Genomic DNA, 26,406 nt, shown 5'->3' on the forward strand with positions numbered 1-26,406 from the left:
TGACTGTGGAAATTGTGTCAAAGCGCTTTGAGTACATTGAAGGTAGAAATAAATGATAAATGATAAATGGGTTGTACTTGTATAGCGCTTTTCTACCTTCAAGGTACTCAAAGCGCTTTGACACTACTTCCACATTTACCCATTCACACACACATTCACACACTGATGGAGGGAGCTGCCATGCAAGGCGCTAACCAGCACCCATCAGGAGCAAGGGTGAAGTGTCTTGCTCAGGACACAACGGACGTGACGAGGTTGGTACTAGGCGGGAATTGAACCAAGGACCCTCGGGTTGCGCACGGCCACTCTCCCCACTGCGCCACGCCGTCCCTAAAAAAGTGCAATACAACTATATAACCTATTTAGCACACCTGGGACTACATTTGTGAGAGCAATAAAGTCTATCAGTTTTCTTTCTTTCTTTCTTTCTTTCTTTCTTTCTTTCTTTCTTTCCTTCTTTCTTTCTTTCTTTCTTTCTTTCGCAGTTTAGTATACTTTTAGGGCGACATCTTGACTGTAGGCATCTTTTTACTGGAAGGATGGCTGGAAAATAATGGGCATGCGTGCCGTGAGTGTCCTGTGACGTCACAGCGATGCAGCAATAAGAGGGATGCCTTAAGGGGGGAAAAAGAAAATCCCAAATGAATGCCATCCCTGCATGCGGATGAAGGGTGTGCGCGTGCCCGCCAGCTCGGATGCTGAAGCTGGATCAGGCTCCTCCGTATTGAGGTCAGAGGCAAGCGTTGCTATGGCGACCGGCTCTCGGGAGGAGGACACTGCGGCGCGTGCACCATACGACGGCGGGGGCGTGCCGGCGAGGACGAGCACGCGGGGGTGCGCACCGAGGCGGCCGCCGCAGCCACAGCAGCATCAGCAGCAGACGCCACAGTCCGCGCGCCGGACCGCATCGTAACGCTTATTCCCGCCCATTCGGAGGGTTGACTTTGAGGCGTTAATCCAAGACGTTTCGGCGTTTAAAACGAAAAAAGAAGGCTCCCAAAGCAGGGCCGTGTGATCACAGGCGAGAGACAACTCCTCCGCCGATGTCATTTCCGCGTCCGCTGCTTCTGTCGTGGCTCGGCTGGGCCTCCAAAGGTGTCCGAAGCGAAAGCCGACAACGAGACGATGAATGAATGAATGCATGAATGTGCTGCCGTCCTCCGGGGAACGAGGGAGGCTCCGCGCGCACGGATGTCCTCCAACATCCTCAGTATTAGCACAGTTTGATTCTTCCTCGTCGCGTTAGTGTTATTCTTCTTTGCTGATCTGCTGTCATTGTCACCCAGTCCCACCTGCTGGTCCAACCCAAGGAAGGAAGGAAGGACCGCTTTGACTGTCAAAGGCTTTCATTTTACTTTTGTATTTTTTTTTTTTTTTGTAGTTAGCAGCTGCTTGAATTGGCTTTTTGAGGAGGGCAGAGGACACAATCAGAAGGGACAAGGCAGAGAAAGGACGCCACTGATTTGCCACCAGCCTGTGAGGACTTCAATTGACCAGGTAAGGGTTTGACACATCTGTGGTTCTGTTTGGCACCACTCATGCACCATGCATGTGTCCGCTATATCTGCCCACCCGGGCAGTAGTGCGATCTATAATCTTTGATAAAAATGTGCATACTTTTCGCATCATTTCACTGTCAATCCAGCTGACCCATGTGTGCATACTTTAACCGTGCACATGCATATATGTCTTGTCCGTATTGATTCTAACAGACACTCCTGAGAGCACAGGGGTCAAACATTGTTTAAAGTGGCCCGCGAAAGCCTGTAAATAATACTTGTAAACAAAGTATACTTCACCTTTCCTGAATTTGAATTATTTTGAATTTTTAATTAGAATTTTTGAATTTGAATTTATTTATGGGCTTCACGGTGGAGGAGGGGTTAGTGTGTCTGCCTCACAATACGAAGGTCCTGCAGTCCTGGGTTCAATCCCAGGCTGGAGATCTTTCTGTGTGGAGTTTGCATGTTCTCCCCGTGAATGCGTGGGTTCCCTCCGGGTACTCCGGCTTCCTCCCACTTCCAAAGACATGCACCTGGGGATAGGTTGATTGGCAACACTAAATTGGCCTTAGTGTGTGAATGTTGTCTGTCTATCTGTGTTGGCCCTGCGATGAGGTGGCGACTTGTCCAGGGTGTACACCGCCTTCCGCCCGATTGTAGCTGGGATAGGTGCCAGCGCCCCCCGTGACCCCAAAAGGGAATAAGTGGTAGAAAATGGAGGGACGGATGCATTTATTTATTTATTCCAGCAGAGAGACATAGCAACTCTTCATCACTCTTTGTAATTTAACAGACATGCAACTGCACCCACCGAAAAGGGATACGGGAAAAAAGCAAGAATTTACTATTAATTTATATGCTGGTTGTATATGTTGGTTATATAGTCAAAGTTTAAACAAATGATTTAATGGATACATGAGAATTTCAGAACAAGTATAACATATGATAATGGATGATACGGTTTTTTTTGTCTTTTGTTTTTCTGTTGTTGTTTTTTTGTTAGTTTCTTAGTCTACATTAGTGGTTCTCAACCTTTTTTCAGTGATGTACCCCCTGTGAACATTTTTTTAATTCAAGTACCCCCTAATCAGAGCAAAGCATTTTTGGTTGAAAAAAAGAGATACAGAAGTAAAATACAGCACTATGTCATCAGTTTCTGATTTATTAAATTGTATAACAGTGCAAAATATTGCTCATTTTTAAACTATTTGCAAAAAAAAAAGACATAAAAATAACTAAAAACTTGTTGAAAAATAAACAAGTGATTCAATTATAATTAAAGATTTCTACACATAGAAGTAATCATCAACTTAAAGTGCCCTCTTTGGGGATTGCAATAGAGATCCATCTGGATTCATGAACTTCATTCTAAACATTTCTTCCCCCCAAAAAATAAATCTTTAACATCAATATTTATGGAACATGTCCACAAATGAATTGTTGCTATTTTTAGAATATTTAAAAAAAATCTCACGTACCCCTTGGCATACTTTCAAGTACCCCCAGGGGTACGCGTAACCCCATTTGAGAACCACTGGTCTACAGGATGCATGATGTCCAATTCATGTTTCTTCTTGTGTTATTTTGTGCAGATTCATGAACCAATTTTTCCATGTTGTCATTTATGTCCATATGATGGCTCAGTTTAAGTCTGATTGAATTGAGTTTGAGTTGAGTTTGAGTTTATTTGGAACATGCAAGCATACAAATGATGCATCAAAATTTCCAGTTTCTCTTTTCAACAGGTTCGAAAAGGAGTAGGAAGAAGCAGAGCTTATTAAATCCTACCCCTTTTCTTTTACATAACAGTTGCTAAAACTTTTGTTCACATCCTGTTCTCAATGTATTCACAATATACTCCATAAGTATCACAATAAAAAAAAAAAAAAAATTAATTGGTGAAGTAAGTTGTATTCCATACGATGAAACAAGTAAGGTTATTTTGAGAATGAAGGAATGGATGGAGGAATACATTCAGAATGTTTATCATGATTCTTCTTCTTTGTACTTTGTAAACACATTGTAATCCATTTTGAGGTTTGAGTGTCCAGATAGTCCAGCACAGATCAAAAGTGGCCCCAGTAGAATGCACTGTAAATTCCCATAAGAGGAAGTGAAGCTTAATTTTCCTGAAGTAACTCTCCTGAAGTAACTCTCCTGAAGGAATCAATAAAGTTCTATCCATCTATCTATCTATCTATCTATCTATCTATCTATCTATCTATCTATCTATCTATCTATCTATCTATCTATCTATCTATCTATCTATCTATCTATCTATCTATCTATCTATCTATCTATCCATCCATCCATCCATCCATCCATCCATCCATCCATCGATCCATCCATCCATCCATCCATCCATCCATCCATCCATCCATCCATCCATCCATCTATCTATCTATCAATAAGAAATTACATTCATTATTCCTCGTCTTCCTCTTCCACCTCCATAGTTTTTTGTTCATAAGACTTTTTGAATTCCGCACACGGTAAGGCCATTTCATCCTTGGTCTTTGCGATATCAGACCTCACTTTTCTGATTATGGTCAGGACTTCCATGTTTCCAGCAAAGTCCGACCCCATCTTTCTCAGCCTGTGGTTGACCAAGAAAACACCATCTCCCAGGCAAATCATGGCCACCACCTTCTTACGTAAATTAATCTCTTCTTTCCATTTGGACTCTTTCCATGTTTTGTAATTCCATATCTTTTAAACTTTAATATTATCTAAGAATGTAACAAATATTATACTATCAATATTACCAACATATAGTTTGTTACCACTCAGTGGCCTAGTGGCTAGAGTGTTCACCCTGAGATCGGTAGGTCGTGAGTTCAAACCCCAGCCAAGTCATATCAAAGACTATAAAAGTGGGACCCGTTGGCACTCAGCATTAAGGGTTGGAATTGGGGGTTAGATCACCAAAAAACGATTCTCGGGCGCGGCCATTGCTGCTGCTCATTGCTCCCCTCACCCACTAGGGGGTGAACAAGGGAATGGTTAAAATGCAGAGGAAACATTTCACCACACCTAGTGTGTGTGTGACAATCATTGGTACTTTAACTTTAACTTAACTTAACATTGTGAAACCCAATATCTAAGTTACATTTAAACCAGTGTGTGTGCACTGGGAGCAGGTGGGTAAAGTGTCTTGCCCTAGGACACAACGGCAGTGACTAGGATGGCGGAAGCGGGAATCAAATTTAGAACCCTCAAGTTGCTGGCACGGCTACTCTACCATCCGAGCTATGCTGCCCCAAAATACATACTTAAAACACTTTTTGATTTATAGAATTTAATAGAATGTATCTTTATTGTCATTGTACCACAAAATGGCAAGCAAACTCCTTTAGTGCTAATTCATGGATGACACATAGAAAACAAGAACATTGGTAGTAAGATAAATAGATACAAATAAATACATAAAAAACATAAGATATCAAGCACACAGCTCACATGCACAGTTATTCTTTTTTATGCCTGGTTTGTGATTGTGATTATGACTTCAAAGCAAGTAATCAAATAGTACACTGTAAAAATAACAATAGATTTTTCTGGAAAAAAAAAAGTGGTTGCTTAACCACCAAAATTTTACCGTAAAAAATTTGGTACCGTTTTTCTTTATTTTAAGTGATACACCGTAAAAACAACAATCAAATATTAAAAAAACAAAAAAAAACAACTGCCAGCCTACACATCATAATTTTACTGTTAAAATAACTGTTTTTCGTCTTACAATAATAAACCGCCTTAAAATTTACAGTCACATTCTGGCAAATGCGCTGCCAAATATTCACTGTAAATTGTACAGAATTCTCTTTACATTGCTTTACAAATATACATAATGCTAAATTTCATCGGCAATTGTGTGAAAATACCGTGGGGCGGATCCTTATACATTCACATCCACTGTTACAAATGGCCCTCTGATGGCAGCCATAACTGCAATGTGTCCCTCAATGAAAACCAGTTTGACACCCTTGCCTTGGGGCGACTACTCATTTGTTGTGTTCGTTTTGTCCAATCAAAGTTGCATCGTTGTGTATCACGTCTTTCAGTGTGTGGGCATGAATGGAAAGGTTCTGATCCAGCCGTTGCGAAATGTAAGCCTTTTTCCAGTCCATAGTGAGGAGGGGTCAAAAAACTAAACAAAAAAACAAACAGGAAACACTATAGCCATGTCAGAATGTAAGCGCCTCCTCCCGGCTCATACACATGGATGCTTCAAAGAATGAGCCACATTGATATGCTGTGCAGGGTGCTGTCGTGGCCCGCTGGGATCAACAGGGCCTGCTAGATGACAGGACAAGAAGACCTCTGTTCTTATCTGCAGCCTGGCTCGGCTCAGCTCGGCTCGCTTCCTAGATTTAAACGCAGCTTGTCTTTAGTGGTGAAGCGCTTTTAAGATAATAGAAGCTGCATGGCTTTAAATGTTTTCTACTGCGAGCTGGTAGGTGTCACACTAAAAGACAGGTGCAATCTCGGTTCTTTGCTGATGGAATGTTTGCAATGTCCTGGTGCAGTAGCGAAGCCCAACCTGGTTGCTTTTTGTCCGTTTTTTATGCTCCCGACATCTTTAATTGGTCTTCTCAAACAACCTGAGGAGTTATTTGTGCTAAGTTGCCACCTTATGAGGTACATTAGTAGTGTATTAAAGGAATCCAATTCAAAAATTCAGACTAGTACTGTTGCATCATGTGTTCACCAATATGAGCTGATTCTCTTGCAAACAGCAATGTCATGTTAACACCCCAAATGCAGCCTGCCACTTTAGTCCTTAGATTAAATCGACTCGTTTCCCTGCCTTTCAAGGCAATATGGATTTGTAAGTGTGCAGCCAATGCGGGCCTCTCTATTGCCTTTATTCCTTGATCCTCTATGGGTTGCCTACTTGCTCAGCTCTCTATCTTTCATTTGCTTCCAGAGAGACTTGGCGCACGAGTGGGCCTTGTTGCACTGCAGCATCTCTGTGCAAAGGGAAAAGCTCAGTGGAGATTTGTGGTTTTGTGTTGTTTTCATGATCCTGTCCATGTTGCTGTGGTCTTATTGAGGACAACATAGACCAAGGGGTTTCTTTTATGCATTAGCTATGGTTATTTTTATTGCACTTAAAGGAAACGTATAATAGTTTTGGTCTTTTCTAACATATAAATCTTACACTGAGAGACTTAGACTTCTTTTTATTGTCATTAAAATTTGAACTTTACAGTACAGATAAGAACAACATTTAGTTACATTAGCTCGTTGAAGTGCAGGATAAAAGAGCAAAAAGGTGCAGATATAAATAAAAAGTTTACTGTACAGATGAATATATTGTACTTTTGCATTTGCATCCACGTTTATGGCTGTATGTTGTATTGTCTTTATATTCCAGCAAGTTAATCCATTTTTTTGGGGGTTGTTCAAGAGTCTTATGTCCTGGGGGAAGAAGCTGTTACATAACCTGGAGGTTCTGCTACGGCGGCCGCGGAACCTCTTTCTAGAGTCCAGCAGTAAAAACAGTCCTTGGTGGTGTTGGGAGGAGTCTTTGCAGATTTTCTGAGTCTTGGTCAGGCAGCGGCTTTTTGCGATTTCCTGGATAGTAAGAAGAGGAGTCCGTGGTCCTTGGTACAATGCCAAAGCGTCAAATCATACGGTTAATGTCATGACCGGTCTCCCCAGTCATGTCCTTGGTTGATTTTGTTGTTCTCCTGAGTTTATTAATTTATTTGAATTAGGACAATACATATTCATCAATTTAGAGCAACAATGTAAATATGCCAGGTAGCGCAATAGCTCATTTTCATCTGTTGTCCTAAGGCAGGTTAATACAGTAAACATTCAACAGATCATGATACAAAACAATACATAAATCTCAAGACATTAAAAAATGACAAGCATTCCATAAGCGCAGACCCTGTTCAAAAAAATAAGACTAACAACAACAACAAAAAAAAAACAAGTGAATAATCTAATTGTGCGTGCATGTCTGATTAGTTTTCAACCACTGTTTCAGTGCAGTTTTAAGTGTTAAATAGGTGTCACAGTTTGGAGCTGGAAGCCTGTTCCATGACTGTATGCGTCTGATAGACCCTACCATTTGGCCAAATGTAGTCCTGTGCCTTTGTACGTTGCAGTCCCCTCTGGTCACTGCTCGGGTGTTGACTTGACTGCTATTTTTTTATCAATAAAATCTATCAAGGGAGGGGAAGCAAGTTAATGTATATTTATGTTGCCAGCACTCCTAACCTCCTCAAGTTGGCCTCTTTGTCTTCATGTTACACCCATTTTTTCTCCGTCCTCCTACGCTGGTTAAGAAGGCAATAGACGGATTGAACGCTTGCTGCTGTCGTTCACTTCCAAAGTGCAGGGCAAACCCCCACCATGCTCTCCTCTTGGGTCCACCTCCTGGCAACTCGCGGGTCGACCGCCGGCCGAGATCAATGAACATTTACTCCTTTTCTTTTCTCGGCGATAAAAGCTGAAGGAAGACACACAGAGAACCTGATAGCAACCACCCAGAGTGCCTGTCAGCTTGCTCGTTCCACCTCAGACAGTCTTGCAAAGATTAAAAGAAGTGTGCATGTTTCCTGGCAAATTATTTGATTAATAGTTGCGGTGCAAGGCGACCAGGCGGGTTCTATGAATAGAAAGCAAGATGCAGATGTAATGTAATCTATGGATGGGAGTAAATAATGAGTATCAACCGGTCATTTGGAGTGACAGTTGGAATTTGTGTCTCTGAGCAGCACGACACTTCCCTTCTTTCCCACTGGTGCAGTCATCAGAAGTCAGCCCGCATGGAAGCGTCCATTTTGCAGGATTTTAATGGGATGTCGAGCATTGAAATCCTTAACTTTTTGTTTGTGAACTGGAGCATCTTTTACTAATAGCCGTGCCACTGATGTGCATTCTGGAAGAATTCTGCGACAGCATCTCAAGGCCAATGGATTTTTGATTAAGAGTTCTGTCAATGTGTAACATTAGGCTCCACAATGTTATGTTCTGAAGCAAAGTAATGGATTTCTTGGCAGCAACCTAATTCAGGCTCTGAAGGTCTGCTGCCAACACGGGCTACCATCGATGGTAAAATAAACAAATAATTATAGTTGCATATTACTTACACATTGGGCTAGGCCAGTGGTTCTCAACCTTTTTTCAGTGATGTACCCCCTGTGAACATTTTTTTAATTCAAGTACCCCCTAATTAGAGCAAAGCATTTTTGGTTGAAAAATAGAGATAAAGAAGTAAAATACAGCACTATGTCATCAGTTTCTGATTGATTAAATAGTATAACAGTGCAAAATATTGCTCATATGTTGTGGTCTTTCTTTAACTATATGGAAAAAAAGATATAAAAATAACTGAAAACTTGTTCAAAAATAAACAAGTGATTCAATCATAAATAAAGATTTCTACACATAGAAGTAATCATCAACTTAAAGTGCCCTCTTTTAATAGAGATCCATCTGGATTCATGTACTTAATTCTAAACATTTCTTCACAAAAAAACAAATCTTTAACATCAATATTTATAGAACATGTCCACAAAAAATCCAGCTGTCAACACTGAATATTGCATCGTTGCATTTCTTTTCACAGTTTATGAACTTACATTCATATTTTGTTGAAGAATTATTCAATAAAGATATTTATAAAGGATTTTTGAATTGTTGCTATTTTTAGAATATTTAAAAGAAAATCTCACGTACCCCTTGGCATACCTTCAAGTACCCCCAGGGGTACGTGTACCCCCATTTGAGAATCACTGGTCAAGGTGATATATCGATATATACGATATATCGCGGGTTTATCTCTGTGCGATATAGAAAATTAGCAGAGAGGTAGCAACATGGGTAACGTTAGCTGTGATGCTAGCGAAGCCGTGCAAGTGGTAATACGAGAGAAAGAAGGTGCGAGTCTGGTAACAAATGAAAGAATGATTAATTCCGAAGAAAAACAGCAGGGGGTCCATCATCTGGCGGTGGTTTGGCTTCAAGCGGGAAGATGTCAAATAGACAACTTTAATCAGTCATGTGTGGGGCACAAGCTTTTCTACCAAAAGTAGCATACTTGCTAATATGTAGCATCATTTGAAAAGTCACCTGCTAATAACTGTTTAATAAATACAGTTTTGGTCAGTTGACTTAGTTGTGATTTCCTTCTCTGCATGAAAGTTTCAAATGAGTATATATTAATGCAGTATGAACAAAAATGTTTTAATGTTGACACATAGAATCTTCATACATGTGATTATACGTAACAAATGTTCATTCAAGGCTAAGGCAAAATATCGAGATGTATATCGTGTATTGCGATTTGGCCTAAAAATATCGAGATATTAAAAAAATGCCATATCGCCCAGCCCTACTTACACGTATAGTCTACGAAGCAGGAGCGTATGAGAAAGTATTCAGTAACAAAGGTGACCGCATCATTCAATTTCCTGCTTCATGAGCTTATCTTAATCAATTATTGTAACCACTAGGTGTAAATGGTAAATGGTTGTACTTGTATAGCGTTTTTCTACCCCTTTTTTAAGGAGCCCAAAGCACTTTGACAGTAGTTCTACATTCACCCATTCACACACACATTCACACACTGATGGCGGTGTCATCAAAATTAAATTACCACTTCAAAATAAAGACAGCATAAGTCTAATTCAGACGGTTGGACACAGTTGTTCTCTGTTTCACTAATTTCACTTGATCAAACCTTTTCTGACATTACACCCTACAAAATAATTCATTTGTGAGTGATTCCTCCAATATCGGTATCGTATCTGAAATGCAAAAATTTGGGACACCACTAAAGTTCAAACAGTCATCAATGGTATGGCCGCAAGGCTAACTAACTACTTGCCACCCATCTTTGGTAATTGCACTAGTCAAAGGAACTTTACTATCGACATTTAGGCTATTTGTGTTTCACACTTAAAGTGGCTGTGTGGACCACATAAATTGATGTGGCGGGCAACATCAGATGAAATGGTGGGCCGGATCAAATGATATGGCGAGCTACGTCAAATGATGTGGTGGGCAACATAAAAGGATGAGGTGGACCCCATTATATGATATGATAGACCACGCTAAATGTTGTGTCAGGCTGCGTATTAAGTGGCAGACCAAATTAAATGATTACACGGGCCACTTCAATCATGTGGTAGGCCAACACAAGTGTTGTGACAGGCAACATAAAATGATGCTGTGAAACACGTAAAATTAGGTGGTGGCCCACATAATTGTGCACCACCTTAAAAGATGTGGCAAAATGAAATCAGGACAGAAATAAAAGAAACATGTAGTAACAAGGTGTAGAAGCAGCATCTTCTAAGTACATAACAAAGGACTACACTACCTACTCAATGGCCTAGTGGTCAGAGTGTCCGCCCTGAGATCGGTAGGTTGAGAGTTCACACCCCGGCCGAGTCATACCAAAGACTCTAAAAAAAATGGGACCCATTGCCTCCCTGCTTGGGACTCAGCATCAAGGGTTGGAATTGGGGGTTAAATCACCAAAAAATGATTCACGGGCGCGGCACCGCTGCTGCCCACTGCTCCCCTCACTTCCCAGGGGCTGATCAAGGGGATGGGTCAAATGCAGAGGACAAATTTCACCACACCTAGTGTGTGTGTGACAATCATTGGTACTTTAACTTAACTACCACACCATTTGATCAAAAACCTGAAGAAAAGCATTTCTGGAAAAGGCACGAAAAATAAATAGCTTTGGGCAGGATCGAAATTTGGATTTCAGAAGTGGAGGAGTGGGGTCTTAGGAGTGGCATGAGGAAAAATGTTTTGTCCCTTTTTTACCTGTATGAAAAAAATTGAATACTTCTGACTCCAACCTAAACTTATATACAGTATATATGTATTGTATACTTTCAGGATAGCTTAATTTACTTTGACTTCAGCCTCTTGATTTTTCAAAGAACATTTACCATTTTACCGCAAATTTATTAACGTGGACCCCGACTTAGACAAGTTGAAAAACTTATTTGGGTGTTACCATTTAGTGGTTAATTGTACAGAATATGTACTCTACTGTGCAATCTACGAATAAAAGTTTCAGTCAATCAATCAATCAAAAACATAGGGCCGCAACAACACCTCTCCAGCAGACACAGTTTTTGGCCATTCTCTTCATCTCGGCCCATGTCACCCCAGCTGTCTTTGCCTTCACGTTGATACTTTTGCGCCAAGTCTGTCTTGGACGACCTACAATAATTTTTTTAATCTCTTTTCGTGCTTCATCAATTATGACTTGGGCTTTCTCGTATAAGTTCTCCTTGTCTTCAATCTCTGCGGCATTGGTTGGTGCGTAGCACTGGATGATAGTCGCCTTCCTGCCCTTTGAGTGGAATACTGCTGTAAAGATCCTTGACGATATTGCTTCCCAGGACAGCGATGCTTGCGCTGCCTCAGATGTCATCAGCAGTGCTCCTCTGTGGAGGCAGGGCTGGCCCTCTTCCTGCCCCAAGTAGATTACGGTATCTTCACTCGCCAGCCTCGTTCTTTCAGATCTGTTCCATCTCGTCTTTCACAGGCCAAGGATCTTGTACTTGTCCATATTTCTACAGAATAGTTCTTCTCGTTTGGCTGAGGGTTCTGATTCCGGTCCCTATTCTGGTTGTTGACTTAGTCTTGGACTTTGACGCATCGATTTCCCGGAAGCTTTCACCAATTCACGTCATAGAGTCTATTGGAGAGGACTCTTTTTCAAGCGTTACGCTGGTTTACGTTCTCACTGCAGTTTCTGTTAGGTGTTTTTTTTTTTTTTAAGTGAGTGTTTTTTTAGCCCGCTGCTCAAATCTGAACCTGCAGGTCCAGAGTGAACCTCTTCGTCAGACCCCTGACCAAGCAGACCTGTTTGGTTGGTTGAACCTGCCAGGAGCACAAGACTCCCATCGACACAGCTCTTGGGGTCGTCTGGGTACTCAAGTTGTATTTATTTTCCGATGATACTTTACTGAGTCTTTAATTTATTTTGTGTAACTTTAGATTTTGTCTATTATTTGTGCACTTTATTTTTGAAGTTGTTCTTGATTTATTGTTATATCAATTGATTGACCACAGTTGTGACTATTTAAGTGCACCTAAAAGATGTAAAATAATAAAATCGAGATAATAATAAACAGTTCGAGATGCTACCTCAGTAGAAGCATTTAAGTCTCATCTTAAAACTCATCTGTATACTCTAGCCTTTAAATAGACCTCCTTTTTAGACCAGTTGATCTGCCGCTTCTTTTCTTTCTCCTATGTCCCCCCCTCCCTTGTGGAGGGGGTCCGGTCCGATGACCCTGGATGAAGTACTGACTGTCCAGAGTCGAGACCCAGGATGGACCGCTCGTCGGGACCCAGGATGGACCGCTCGCCTGTATCGGTTGGGGACATCTCTACGCTGCTGATCCGCTTGAGATGGTTTCCTGTGGACGGGACTCTCACTGCTGTCTTGGAGCCACTATGGATTGAACTTTCACAGTATCATGTTAGACCCGCTCGACATCCATTGCTTTCGGTCCCCTAGAGGGGGGGGGGGTTGCCCACATCTGAGGTCCTCTCCAAGGTTTCTCATAGTCAGCATTGTCACTGGCGTCCCACTGAATGTGAATTCTCCCTGCCCCCTGGGTGTGAGTTTTCCTTGCCCTTTTGTGGGTTCTTCCGAGGATGTTGTAGTCGTAATGATTTGTGCAGTCCTTTGAGACATTTGTGATTTGGGGCTATATAAATAAACATTGATTGATTGATTGATTGATTGATTGAAAATCAACAATTAAGGGAACTATTTTGTGCTATCTAGCATCTAATTGTTTTTCTCATTTTAACGGGAACAGAAACCACGATAATCCACGTTGTGTATCTTGATTGAACTCTCTAACCACTAGACAACCAAAGTGTGATGTAGAACCCATGATCATTATGTTAATATATCCATGATAGGTGTTACTGGTAAGGCAACTCTTAAATTCCATATAGAACAGTTTTAATTAACCATAGGGCCGGAATTCAATGTTGGGTCGCGAGCGCCTCCCAGAGGCTCGCCAAAAATATCTGTTTGTCAGCTGTGATCCATATGGACCGCAGTGGTAGTCAGTTGCAATACACTTTTCCACCACTTGCGGCAGTAATGACAATACCAAACAAACAGAAGAAGTCCAGCGCTATAGTCATAGAGAAGTTTCTTATGCGCAGAAATTATGACTAAAGTGGTACATTTTAGTTAAGAAGCATATTTATCATTATTTTTTATTATTTTTTAGCACTGCATAATTTTATAAAACATTTTTCTTTGTCAATTATTTATGAATCCCTTCTCATGCTATATATTTGGTTAGTACTTATTTTTCTAACCAGCCTGTCCTAAGTCTAAGGTTTGTGTGCTAAATAAATAATAAGTTTTGTGATTACCACATGGTTTCATATCATTTGACAAGTTGTAATCCAAGCAGTTTAGCTATAACTATTGAAAATGATTAAAATCAAGAATAAGATTACCAATTCAGTGTTAAAATTTGAGTGGGACCTGGGCCCCTGTATAGTTATGTTATGTTATTTTCATGTATTATGCGCCCCCCAACCAACTGTTACATCAGCCTAGGGCGCAAAAGTGTAAAAGTTGGTCATTGAGATTAAAAAGGTTAAAGGGAAACTGCACTTTTTGGAGAATTTTGCCTATTTTTCAAAATCCGTATGAGACAAGAAGACATAAGGTTTTTTTTTTCCAGTCTAACACTTAAAAATCAGATCATTCCTGTTGGCTAGCAATGCAACTGGTGGGAGCGATCAATTCTACCTCTAAATAACTTTAAAAATGCATTCAAAAGCCACCAACAGTACTTCATTTACGATCTGTAACCTGCGTAGCAACACATCTGCCAGCTACGAACAGAGTGTCAGGTTTGCCCCTGACAGTTTGTTTGTGTTCTAGTTATTTCCTTTGTGTGTAGTATTTCCTGTCAGCGCTCTTATTTTGTCCGGTGGGCCAGCAGGGGTTGCCACCACCAGCCTGTCCGGTGAGCCAGCAGAGGGCACCACCATCCTGTCCGGTGGGTAAACAGAGGGCGCCACCATACTCTTGTCGGCCACAGATGTGATCGTTTCACGGGCGACCGCCTCGCCAATTGCAGCGGCGTTCTACTCGCTGTCGCCACCTGACACTTCCCCGCTGGTTGCGGGGACACTTGGCCTGGCGGCCCAGCTCCTTATCCTCCCTCCACCCTCCCGTGACTTTGGACTGTTTTTTTTTTTCTTGGGGGGGAGGGTTCCTAAAACGTCTGGTATCCGTTATGGGAGGGGGGGCTACTGTCAGGTTTGCCCCTGACAGTTTGTTTGTGTTCTAGTTTTTTTCCTCTGTGTGTAGTATTTCCTGTCAGCGCTCTTATTTTGTTGGTTTCCTGTCTTTCTCCCTGAGCGCTGTTTCCCCTCAAATGCGGCTGATTGGCACCTTGCCACACCAGGTGTCAATCAACACCTGGTGTCAATCAGCCCACTCCTATTTTAGACCTGTTTTCTCCTCCAGTTAGGGCAGTATTATTGTCATGTATTGTCGTGTCATGTAGTGCCGTGTCAATGTAATTTCTACTTGTCGTTCCTACTGATCATGTCATTGCAGCGTAGCGGTTAGCTATATTCGGTAGCTGTTTGTAGCTTACTGTCTTTCGTTCCCTGCTTCCAGTTTGTTTGTTCATAGTCAAGTTTGTTATCCGCCTCGTGCACGCCTTTTGCTAGTACCCTTTTGTTTGTTCTTGTTCTAGTATTTTAATTAAATCATGTTTTCCTTTACAATGCCTGCCGCCTTCTCTGCATTTGAGGTTCGTCACAAACTCAATCTGACAAAGAGATTGTAATACACAACACAATGTGATAGAACACCAATCTGTGCTGACTGAAAAACATGAACAATCATATTACAGTATGGATGTAAAGCAATTACATCCATGGCTTTAAGAAAAATATGAGTGGAAATACTTGAAAATTAAAAATCTGGTAAATCAGCAGAAAGAGGTAAAAGAAAACAAATCTTCAGTAGGCTTCAAAACCTTAAAGTAGATTATTTTGTTCAGTTTTAAGGACACTTAAGCAACACTTGTGCATGAAACAATGTATTATCACAAATCAACACATGTATTAAATGACATGGTGGACCATTTAAAATGACTTCTGGGTCTTATCTGACCCCCGGGCCATTAGTTCGACACCTGTGCTCTAAGTGGTGTGTAGTAAATGGAGTGAGGTCTCACAATTAACCTTCTTGTAACCTTGAGGATTTCTTCCAAGGTGGCAGTGTCCTCAATTTGTTAAACTTTTGTCTTGTGAATGTGAATGTGAAGAGGTTTAGCTAGTAGTTTCTGGCAGTATTTTGTCTCACTTTTGCTCACCTAACATCTGCTGTGCGCCTCGCCCGCCGTAACGCACGTGTTCTCACCGCGGCCTACACGGCGCACATGCATATTAGCGCGAGCTGTCAGCCTGCGCTTAAAGCGCCGGCAACAGGAAGTGCAGCAGCGTCAGGAGGAAAGGGTGGATATTGCGGCGCCAGGCTTTGTTGGCCAACACGTTGAAGTGTTAATACTGTGGTCTGCACTGCATAATGATGAGGGCTGCATGAAACGCACACATAATGGAGTACTGGTCTTAGTCAGTCAACCATAATGAGGCCCTTTGGCACCACTGGCTAGTGCCAGTGGTGCCAATTGATGGTCGTCTGGTAAAGCTACAATATATGAAATGAAACCTCCAAAGTCTTGTTTTCATGAAAATGTAGCCAGAAACACACGTGAATAAAGTGATGGGAGATGCTGCACTAAAAACGCAGACATGTGACATCATTTTGGGACTTAATATATGCTCTAGATGAGAGCATGTTACCATGGTGACCCCAGGTTGCTCCTACTCTATGTACAAAACCTCTCACACACCACTTCACGCCACACGGACCAGAGTGTAAATGATGCAAAACTGAAAAAAATATGTAAGAGAAGTGCTGTCTCAAACATCACTCTGCAAAATTCATAAGATTTTTGTGAAATCTAAGATGGTAAAAATGGCAAGATTACAAAGAAACCAATGCTTTAATTATTAATCATTAAATTGATTAATTTGATTAGAAACAAGATCCGATTTATATTCTGTTGCTTCAATTAATAATTTAATGATTGTAGCTAATAAAAAAATACTGCATATACAACCCAGGTCGCATGGAGTGCCAGTAACTTTAAATACGTGGACAGAGGGAGTGATCTATTAAAGGTTTGCGTGTATTAAAGCATGCAAAATTCATAGCACACGCAAAGGTGATCTGCTAAACTTGTCCACAGAGTATTGCGTCTCTTTAGTGAACAGGATAAAGAACTTGATCCATTTACTTTGTCTTTCTTCATGAATATGCAGAATATATGCTGATCATCATAATGCCGCAATGCTGCGAGGAGAAAATGCAAATATAGTAATTTAGCACACACAGTGTGATTTATCATGACTAAAACTCAACTTCAAACACAATTTTCCATTTATATTTGGCATGTCTGAAAATAACCTGCAAAGTTTCAGCTATACACACTGCTGTTGCGCTGGAGTTCTGTCCTACGTATGCTTGTCAAACATATATGGACAATCAAATCAAATAAAAACATAGACATATTGTCTAATCAGTAAAGTTAAAGTTGAAGTACCAATGATTGTCACACACACACTAGGTGTGGCGAAATTATTCTCTGCATTTGACCCATCACCGTGGGAGACGAGGGGAACAGTGGGCAGCAGCGGTGCCGCGCCCCGAATAATTTTTGGTGATTGAACCCCAATTCCAACCCCTAATGCTGAGTGCCAAGCAAGGAGGTAATAGGTCCCATTTTTACAGCCTTTGGTATGACTCAGCCTGGATTTGAACTCACAACCTGCCGATCTCAGGGCGGACACTCTACCCACTAGGCCACTGAGTAAGGTAATATTCTATAATGTTATGACTGCTGGATGACCTAAAGGGTAATTGGAAGACATTCAAATGGTGCATGTTGGTGCCTGCTGGCATTTTTTTATTATTGTTATTTTTTTTATATCGAAAATATATTATTAACGTGAAAAAATACCTTCTTGGAATATGCATTTTCTTGCGTCTCTGGAGTGCAAATTAAAACAAAAAAAGGTTTAGATTGTTGATGCATAGCCTGACTGCTTCTAAAATACCCAGAAAAAGTGTCAGCTGCTTGTTTGAAAGGATAACAAAATGTGATGATTGAGTGTCTTCTAGGTGAAAGTGCATGGTACACAAAAAAACTTTATTTAAATAAGGTGGTCAGCACCACTTTTCAATTCTACATGCAGTCTTAGGAGATCACATGCAACACTCCCACTGATAGTACACACAATTTATAATTTGTCCACAAGTGATATTTGGATCTTAGTAGATCAGACTCACAGTTTCTGCACGGCCACTGCAATATTAGTGCAATGTGAGCGGCGGTGTGTAGAGACAGGCAGTGGAAATTATTTTTTATTTTATTAATGCGCACATGTTTAAGATGCAATTTCAATGTCGATGATGTGCATTTATTTGGAAAAAAAAGAATCAAGGTTTTAGCAAATAAAAAGAAAGAAAAATGTTTTCAAATATTTTCCGTAAAATACACATTGACGTTATAAAGCATTTTTTAAACAATTACTGGATTTATCGAACAAGCTAGTCGATTGCTCGCATACTAAAATAATCAATACGTGCAGCTCTAAATTTATGTGACATGACTAGAGCATTAAACCAAAAGTGTGCATGCAGCTCTAATCAGTCAAGAGTTGGATTATTACTCTGGCTATAATTTTCCATCTGACCAATATGGGCTTCCAACTTTACTGTCCCTATACCTGCATGTCAATATTCACAATGACTGTAGGGATGCATCACCTTCTGCAGTGGTTCTTAACCTTGTTGGAGGTACCGAACCCCATTAGTTTCATATGCGCATTCACCAAACCCTTCTTAGTGAAAAATAAAATGTTTATTTTTTTTTTAATTCAAGACAAAGTTATTGGTTTTTGGTAACACTTTAGTATGGAGAACATATTCTAAGTAACAAAGACTTAATTTGGAGTTATTTGGTTTGGGTTAGGGTTAGAGTTATAATGAGGCCATTCCAAATTAGGCATTAATATGTACTTAATAATGACTAGTTAAGAGCCAACATATTACTAATTTGAATGTTAATAAGCAGCAATAATGAATGGTGAAAATGTTCCCCATACTCAAGTGTTACCATGTTTTATTACTGGTGCACAAAATGAACCGTGCATAAACATCACCTTGTTCAAAGAACAAAACCAACACAATGCATGAACTCACAGCAAATTACACACCTGCATATCAGTGTGACTTCTGCTGTGGCCATATCCACAATATGCCAATATGGAGAAGTTTTTATTTGCACGAAGAGTCAGGTGTGTCTCGACCTCCACGGCGGAGGGTCCGCCGAACCCCTGAGGCCGACTCACCGAACCCCTAGGGTTCAATCGAACCCAGGTTAAGAGCCACTGTTCTAAAGGAAGTCTCATGATGTATTAAGACTTTCCCTTGAACAATTACAGCGTTTCAAGCTCAGGTTGATGCAGTGTTAGTCCGCCGGCCTTTCTCTGCTGTCACAATGTCAGACATTAATGAAAACAAGAGGCCCTATTCTCATGTGGACAATTAACCGGTCTCCCTCTGGGCAGGCAATTTGCACGCTCTCAAACTTCGAGGCTTTCGAGAGGAGAGTCTGCGGTTGGACTGACAGTGACAAACGAGCGTGGCAATGTCATCCTTGGACTTTCACGCTCAGCCGATGCCAAGCAGGGCCAGGATGGTTGCTGTCACTGTCACAATCGGCGAAGACAACGCCAGACATGATGACGATGAGCGGCACGCATATGTGACACACACAGAAGAGCAGATGCCTCGGAACGTTTGGCACATCGTTCTCTTTGGATGTGCTCTAAAGGCACCTTTTGAGTGTTTGTGTGTCTTCCATCCCTCAGAGAAAACAATGTGTGTTGTTTGAACTATTAATCTGCGGCTCTTCAAGGCTGAAGCATGTGACAAATGGAGTCCAATGCAAGGCCCCACTTGGCCTGAATCTGTTTTGCACACGACACAGGTAGCAGTCGGCACGTAAATGTCAGCGGCTCGCGCTGAACTTTACTGCATGCACCTATCTACTTGGCCTGCAGCTTTAGCATCTCGATGCAAAAAAAACATCCATGTGTGCAATGCCCTTTATGAGTCACATCCTCACCATCTTGAAATTACCTGAGGTGGAAGAAAGAATGTTTTTTGGGGAGGTGCCTTGTGCTTAAAAATGCATGAGTGTATGGTATAGGCACGGGTTTAAGCATTAGAGGAAGAAAGATGGCGATGTTGTCAGCCTAATTATCCCAGCTATGGAAGTGTAACCTTGATCACACGCTCGTGGCAAACGAGATTGCCTTGCTGGGATGTCTGTTAGTGCGTAGCGCTTTTAAACAGCGGGTGGGATTGGATGGGAAATGGGGGGTTGGTTGCTTGCTTGTTGTTGAGCGGTGCTGCAAGGGTGAAGACATGGGAAGAAAGCAAAGCAGAGCTCCCCTGGTGCCGACATAAAACGTTCATTTGGCCTTAAACTCGAGGGACTTGGAAGTAAGGAGTGGAAAAGAAGGAGGCTAGTTAGAAGGCTGCAAGTCAGCAGGATTTGTGTGTGCGTGTGTGTGTGTGTGTGCTTGCGTGCGCGTGTGTGTTTGCAATAGCCACCAGTTCCAACTGGACAACCAATGGAAACAAACCTGTGCTTATGAGTAGGAATGGGTATCGTTTACATTTGAACCAGTGCTAGTGCTCAAACAATGGCCAAACCGGTACTTATAAGCACTATATATATATATATATATATATATATATATATATATATATATATATATATATATATATATATATATATATATATATAATATATATATATATGTATATATATTTATATATATATATATATTTTTTTTTTTTTTTTAAATTTTTTTATTTATTTATTTATTTATTTAATTTTTTTTTTTAATTAATTAATTAATTAATTTTTTTTTATTTTTTTTTATTTTATTATTATTATTTTTTTTAATTGATAACACTAACACAAAAACCCAATGCCTGAATTAAATAGGTAATGCATTCAAAAATAAGGAATACAATCTACAACAAATTGTCATAATTATTGCAGGGATACAGAAGATACTCTCCTAAACACAGGTACCAGTGGTTACTTGGAGTGTACCTATTTCTTTAAACATTTGTTTATTGAGTTTTAGAGCATTTAAAATGTGCAAAAGTGCAGTCACATATAACATGTTTCTTTCCCGCTCTTAAAAAAGACACACACACACACACACACACGCACGCACGCACGCACGCACGCACACACACACACACACACACACACACACACACGCATATCCACAACAAAATACCATACATCAGTCAAATACTGTATGTACAGGTTAATTTATTAACATAAAGCCACAGACAACTGTATTTAATGCCTCCTAATTTACCCCCAAAACATATGACAATAAATACAAGTAAAAAAAAGCTTACAAGATTTTTAAATGGTATTTTAGTCTGGGTTGAAGTGGAGATCAGTCTCTTTTACAGATTTAAGGAAAGCACCGCATATACATTTTGTAGAACATTCATTCAATGTCAGCCTAATCTTCTCCAATTTGGGGAAATAAGCATATATTTAATCCAGCGGGGAGGCGCTGTTGTTTTCCAATTTAAGGAGGGAAGATGACCGAGAAGGGGCTAATCCAATAGTCTGGGTTTGGTTCAATCTTTTCAGCAATTACTACAAAGAAAGTATTAAACATGTCTGCCCAATAACTGGACAGGGGTGTACCTTTTTGAGAAAGAAAACTCTTAGTGCCAGAATGATGTAAACTTGTGCTTGTAGCCATAACCAAAGAGAATACAAACACAGTAAATAAATAATTGTACTGTGCAGGTTTGAAATAAATATTTCAATGCAATTCAATTCAATACACACCAATTAAACATATTTTAAAGGATAACATTGACAAAAAGACAAGATCATGTAAAAAATTCTGACTAAAAGTTAATACACTAGAGATAATTACAATAATCAAAGATGCTAATAAATACAAAAAAATATTATAATTATCATTACTATTATTATTTATAGCACTAAATGGCTTAACTGTCCAAAACAAACAAACAGTTGTACATTCATAGATTGAAAATGAAAATCCATCCATCCATTTCTGAGAATTTACAATTGTTGGGATTTCACTTTCATGAACGTGGGAAATAAAAAAACGATTCTAAATTGTTTTGAATGGTTTGGTCATTAAATGTTGCACTGTTTTCAGGTTGTACAATTTCATTTGTTAAATTAGGTCCAACATTTACAAAAAAGTTGATAAAGCATCTGTTATTCCTTTAGGGTGTCAGGCTCGCCACTGACATTTTGTTTGTGTTTTAGTTTTTCCTCTGTGTGTTTAGTATTTCCTGTCCTTAGTTCCTGTCAGCACTCTTATTTTGGTTTGGCTTCCTGTTTCTCTCCCTGAGTGCTTTGTTTCCCCTCAGCTGCGGCTGATTGGCACCTGGCCACACCTGGTGTCAATCAGCCCGCCCTTATTTGTACCTGCTTTGTCCTCCAGTCAGTGCTAGATTATTGATTTGTCGATGTCACATATTGCATGTCGGTTCTGTATGGTATTGTTGCTCCTGTCGTGTCGTGTCGTTGCAGCGTAGCGGTAAGATATAATTCGTTAGATGTTTGTAGCTTACTGTTTTTTGGTTCCCTGCTTCCTATTTTGTCTCTGTACAAAACGTAACAACTTCTGTTCCCTGTTCTGTTTATGATAGCCTCCATGCTAAGCCTTTTGTTTTTGCTCGCTTCCATGCTAAGCTCCGTTTATTTTCTGGTTCCCACGGTAGCTCTTTTTGTTTCTTATCCGCCCATGTGCGTGCTTTATGTTTGTACCCTTTTTTTGGTTTTGTTCAAGTATTTTATATTAAAACCATGTTTCCTTATTCAATGCCTGCCTTCTTCTCTGCATCTTGGGGTTTGTCACAAACTAACTTTGACATAGGGTCATTTATAGTTTGATTATTTTCTATAAAATTGCTAGGATGTTCCTTATGTGTCATGTTTTTTTTTTTTTTTTAATAATACCATTTAAAACTTTCCACATACCCTGGATGCTATTTTTATTTTGTTCTAATATGTTACAGTAATATGTTCGTTTGCTGCGCTTTATTATTTGTGTTAACTTATTTTTGTACTTTTTATATTTGTGTTCAGTTTCTTTGGTTCTGTACTTTAAATGTCTTCTGTAAAGATAGCTTTTCTTTTTGCAAGACTTCAATAGTCCTCTTGTGATCCACGGTTTGTCCTTAACGGTGCTGTCTTTAATGACATGTTTTTTAATTGGACAGTGCTTATCGTACAGTTTTATGAAAATATTAAGAAAAGTTTCATATGTCTGTGGAAGTATAAACCTCCCCCCAGTCTTGAGCACATAAATCAGACTTGAATGCTGCCATAGTTTGGTGTGCTTGATGTCTTACAAATATATATTGAACTGCTCCTTTGTTTTTTCTCTTATCAAAGAAATTGTGGAAAATGCTGAATACAGGTAGATGATCTCTTATGTCATTGAGTAGTAGTCCTGCTGTTATTTGATTCTCTGGTTGATTGGTGAAAATGTTATCGATCAGTGTGGCAAAGTCTACTGTTGGTTTTGTTATAAGGGGAAATAAATTATTATTGTACAATCCTGTTATAAAATCTGTTGTTTTGGTACTGTCCATGGGGTTCAGAAGATTAATATTAAAATCACCGCACACAATATGGATTTTGTTCGACTTAATAAACAAATCAAGTGTTTCATTGAATGTGTCTAGACATGATCCGGGTGTTCTATAGACACAAGTTTATTTTTTTATTTTTTTCTACTCCGATTTCTACAGTTATACATTCAGAGACTCCAGCTATAGCAGTTGATTTGCTGTCAATCTTCCAACGTTTTAAATCTTGATTTACAAAAAGTGCAACTCCTCCTCCCCTTTTTCAAACTCTGTTTGTGGTGAATAATTCATAACCATCCAATCTCATTTAACAACACTTGTTGTCATCGAGCCAAGTCTCTGAGACTGCAACAACATTACATTTTTTGAACTGGCTCAGATATTCTGTAATATTGTCAAAATTTGTATACAAGCTTGTGCTATTAAAGTGTATTACAGTAAATGGTTTGTCCATATTCACACATTTAAATTGTTCGTCTGTGTAGTATTCACAGTTTCTGGTAATATTATTGTAAAGATTACAATCTGGATCTATATCACTGCCAAACTCATTTAAATTACAGTTATAAATGATATTGTCATAAAAGTCTATTTGAATATGATTATAATTATTACACAATTCAATGCGTGGGTTCCCTCTGGGTACCCCGGCTTCCTCCCACTTCCAAAGACATGCACCTGGGGATAGGTTGATTGGCAACACTAAATTGGCCCTAGTGTGTGGATGTGAGTGTGAATGTTGTCTGTCTATCTGTGTTGGCCCTGCGATGAGATGGCGACTTGTCCAGGGTGTACCCCGCCTTCCGCCCGATTGTAGCTGAGATAGGCGCCAGCGCCCCCCGTGACCCCAAAAAGGAAATAAGCGGTAGAAAATGGATGGATGGATGGATTCCACATTCAAATTCCTTATTACCAATATTGGTAAAGATATTTTTTAATTCACTTTCCATTATATTTTAGTTTATTCTTCTTTGTACAAATGACACATTTGTATCCACCTCCAGTGAAACATTTGCATAGAGACACACACACTTAATATCATTATACAGTTCAGGTCTTAAACTCACTGTGACTCACAAACACAATTTGTTGATGAGACTGTTATGAAGAGTCTTTATACGCCTTGATGTAGTTGTCTGCCCCGGCTACTGATCCGTAACTGTAATTATACTAGTAGTATGACCTACTTAAAATACTTTACAGGTAGTAAGGATCGTAATACGTATTGTCTCTGAGATAAACACAGTTTTATGCAGAAAATAACTTGAGTTGAAATGGTACACTTTCCTTTTTGAAATACTTTTGTACTCCTTATGGTAATATAAAGCTTTACTTCTGGCTTTTTCCAGACCAATATTGTACTTGTACATTGCTTTAAAAAAAGCTTACTCAAAAGTACAACATAGAATATCTTTTTTTGAGAATATAGAGACTGTGCGAAAACAACTTATGTGAGCTGTAATGTTTGAAATTCCGGTTGCTCCTGAATGCAACCTCGCTGTCAAGGCCATTGGTGCATAATGAGAAAGTGCTGTAATAAGGGCGTGTTCAGATCAGGATTATTTTTAACAACTATCTAACTGTGTGCTTCTGCCGGCACGCTACGTTACGTTACTTGCACTACATCACCTTCAAGCGCTTGCTGCAGGTGAGTTTGCATTCACTTAGCTTAGCACATCCCTACTTATGAGTGCCTGACACTTCGTCTTCTAATTTAACAATTTTGTCGATGAGTAAATATCCAAATTGATTTTTTCCAAAGGTCACTCCAAGACCGCCCAGTGGATTGCATCCTCCACATCTTATTTTCAACAATGCTTATCCGGGAGGAGGCGGTGTTGTATTGATCGCGCAGCGAAAAATCATCACTAACATGAAAAAATCCCCATTAGAGATTGACTGGGTGGAGTTTTTATATGTGTTCTCCACATCTAAAGAGTCACCCCCCCTATCCCACATTCAACCATTTCCCTTCTTCTTTTGCCACTAGCCCCCCTCCCTGCCTCTTCTCCCCTCTCCACTTAATTAACCCATTGATCAGGACGCACATAAATTAGTCTTCCAGAGAGACCCTTAAAGGAGACTCTCCCTTCTCTTCACGCCTCTCACTTAGTGCAATTTGTCGTGCCAACAAGGTCTCTTGGCCGAGCTCGGCCTCAGTTGTCCAGTGATTTGCAGCAGAACATATTTCACAAAAGGCCTGTCAGTTTTTTTCTTGTATTTAAAAAAAAATCGACTGCAGTTCTTCGAATGCCGCGCATCGCGGACACAGGATTCGAAGCTAGTAGACGGCATGGAAGTTTAGTGGAGGTCAAAGCTGCTCTTGTACAAGCCCTTCAATTCATTAGACTCACATAGCGCAACCTTTTCATGGCGCCTCCTCCCAAAGCCTTCCCTCCTCCTTCCTTCCTCTTCCTCTCTTTTGGCCACTGTCTGACCCGAGTGGTCCCTGCTCAGAGATTTGCCCAATTAGGAGGATCTCAGAGGTCATTGTTGCCAAGGACCTCGGCAACACCCCCTCTCCTCTGCATCCCGCAGCCTCTTTATTCCAGCTCCCTCCTGTCTTTTTGCTGTTTGTATAAAAATCCAATGGAGTGGAATTAGATGTTTACTCAACCCACAGCTAAATACTCTATGAATGTGGAATATGTGCGAGCATGGCTCTAACTGCAGAGTGGTTATGAAGGCCACGTAAGTTAAAGGAAATGTAAACCAAAGATATACTAATACATTGTTTTAGGGGCCACATTTCCAGAAAGCTACAGTAGACATTTGATGTTGTTCTATTTATTTTGTCAGCGTTACAGGAGTGTGCTGCTGTTTATAAGAACTTTTTGCAATTTTTTTTTAATCTTTCATAGGTTTTTTCAAACTGAACTTGTGGGCCAACAGTTGAATAGCCCAAATTATGAAAAAGAGAGGACCTAAAATAGTGCATTGAGGATCACCACAAGTTTAGCTAGAATAAATGATTATTGACTGTATATGAAGGAAACAAGCTATCCAGCAATTGGACGTTAGTTAAATAAATCACAAAAACATTTTAACTGCCAAAAAGGAGAGGATTTAAAAGGGTGCCTTGAGGAATGCCTTAGTTTTGTG

At 40.1% G+C, this 26,406-nt stretch overlaps 1 protein-coding gene across 2 annotated transcripts in view; it reads left to right on the forward strand.

Annotated features, from left to right (window-relative positions):
* The first annotated feature begins 861 nt into the window (after window positions 1-861).
* LOC133560381 (neuroligin-2-like) overlaps window positions 862-26,406 on the forward strand; it is a 384,294-nt gene continuing 358,749 nt past the window's right edge. For both annotated transcript variants that reach the window (XM_061912840.1, XM_061912841.1), the window contains exon 1: window positions 862-1,497. The gene's annotated coding sequence lies outside the window, so the exon portion shown is untranslated. The remainder of the gene's footprint in view (window positions 1,498-26,406) is intronic.

Source organism: Nerophis ophidion, linkage group LG10 (assembly GCF_033978795.1).
Source record: "Nerophis ophidion isolate RoL-2023_Sa linkage group LG10, RoL_Noph_v1.0, whole genome shotgun sequence".
Taxonomy (NCBI): domain Eukaryota; kingdom Metazoa; phylum Chordata; class Actinopteri; order Syngnathiformes; family Syngnathidae; genus Nerophis; species Nerophis ophidion.